Source organism: Macrobrachium rosenbergii, chromosome 53, assembly GCF_040412425.1.
Source record: "Macrobrachium rosenbergii isolate ZJJX-2024 chromosome 53, ASM4041242v1, whole genome shotgun sequence".
In the NCBI taxonomy this organism is placed as follows: Eukaryota; Metazoa; Arthropoda; class Malacostraca; order Decapoda; family Palaemonidae; genus Macrobrachium; species Macrobrachium rosenbergii.
Window position 1 is genome coordinate 55,230,975 of NC_089793.1, and position 2,500 is coordinate 55,233,474.

Genomic DNA, 2,500 nt, shown 5'->3' on the forward strand with positions numbered 1-2,500 from the left:
ATTTTATTAGTCTGTCTTGCCAGAAATTATATATGATTATTTTATATTTTATTACATAATGTTTCAGTTTATAGACCAAAATAAAACATGAATGAATAACGGTGTTCCTTTATTTCTTTCTTTCCTAGACAAAAACACAGTAACACAAAACATGTGACTCAGGTCTTGGCCTTACAATCCATCCTGAAAAAAATTTCACAAAAGACATCCCACTGATGACCTTTGTTGGAAAGGAACGTCTCTTAAACCTGGAGAAAGACGTTGTAAACAGAAGTGAAAACAATAGGTAAACATTGTGTGATTCTTCAATCTTACTAGGTTTAAAAAAACACAGGCATTCAAAGATAGCTCTGAAGAACTTTGATACTTTTAACCTATAATCAACAGGTCCAACTTTTACAACAAGAAAAAGAAAACTGGGATTACAGTGGAATCTTGTAGAAAAACTGATGAGATGAAATCAATTCCCAAGTCCACTAAAAGATTCAGGCGAAAGAAAAGAACACCTTCCACGTGTCTCTACTAGGTAAAGATTCCTTCGAAAAAACGTGCTCAAGTTTATATTTTTGAAGATGACTTTCAAATGTTCAAGACTGGGGAGCTTACCTCATGAGGGAATCTCTTTAAAAGAAACCTATGCCAGTTCAGGAGCTTCATCCTATTTATATTTGCCTTCATATTTGTTCAGCATCTTATATTATATATTTTCATAACGTCCTCATCGACGAAGTATATATATGGTTTGAGAGGCGATAGAATTTTATTTATAAACATTTGATAAGTTATCTATATAATAACGCCCTGCAGTCTGCATTACAATGATGGAATTATAGAAATAGAATCATTTATTATGATTCCATTTATATCGCATCTATATATACTTCCTTCCTTTAACTGGCTATATGGAACATAGATGATTTAAAGGATGTATATATATCATAATCATTCCGAGGTCAGAGATATATATATATAGAGAGAGATATAGAGAGATATATATATATGTATATATATATAAATATATATATATATATATATATATATATATGTATATATATATATATATATAATTTCCAGTGATATATATATATATTATATATATGTACAGAAAACTATCATTTAGTAAAAATTTTCATATATTGATATTTATTACCAAATAAGTAAACTGCAAAAAATATTTTAACATTTTTATTTAGGATCTATGATAAAGTTAAAAATGCCCATAGAAATATATCTTTGTTTTCTGGAATTAATATATCTGAAGTAGTTTCATTTATATGTCAAATGATTATTTAAAAAATTTAGATTTTGCCATTTCTATCATGAAACGCTCATATAAAGACGGAAAAATATATATATATATATATATATATATATATTTATATTTTAAAATAACGAATATATATATATATATATATATATATATATATATATATATATATATATATATATAGTCTATATATATATATTTATAAATTGAATGTTAGTGGTTAGATATAAATCTTGAGTTACTAGCATAATTCTAGAGAAAAGACCTTCACTTCGGTGCTCCATTCACTGTTTATTTCAAATCTTTTCTTGGTTGTGTCATTATGAAGGAAATAAAAAAAAAGCTTTTCACAGGATACATAGAGGAATTTCTTTTTTGTAAATACAGTTAATTATTTAGCTAATGATACATCAAGGAACTTATATTGTTTTGAATCATCAGGATTTAAAGGAAATATCAGACCTTGATGGAAAACAATTTTCAGTCAAATAAACCACATAATAAATGTAGTGAAGGTCCACTTCATGTCTTGGAATCTTCATCCTTTTCTATAATTTCGTTCAGTAAAATGTGCAAAGTACAAGCAAGATTATATTGTATTTACGTTTTTACTTGAGAATTTGACTTCTAATTTAATTTCTGAATAAGATCAACTTAACATTATTTGATATATTATACAATGATAATGTCGAATGTTCATAACCAGAGACTTACTAGAAATCCAGCACAAAAATTATTGTAACAATTTATTTTTATTTTGTTTATCCACTTGGTTTTCAAAAGCTTCTAGTGAGATTTATGTATATAACAAATTACAAAAGTTTTTTTTTTTTTTTTTTTTAGTACAAACTACAGAATACAGACTTTAAGATTTACTTGAATATTTCTCCAGATATCCAGATACAGATATAGATGTGCTGAAACCATTGAAGAAAGAGGTATCCATTTTAGAGATGATGATACTTGCAGTTTCAAGTTATAGACCTCACGAGGAACAAGAGCCATTACTGTTTGGTAGAGAGATCACGCTCAAGAAAGGAAGACTGGATTTCTTTCGCAAAAAGAGGTCTGGAAAAGCACCTTCCTTTGGAATGATACTATATGGTCGTCAGCGTAGATTAGATATGTTGCTAGTATTTAGTAAAACTTGGAAATTATCAGTATTGTTTCTAGACGCTGTATTTTATTAGTCTGTCTTGCCAGAAATTAAGTGATTATTTTATATTTTATTGC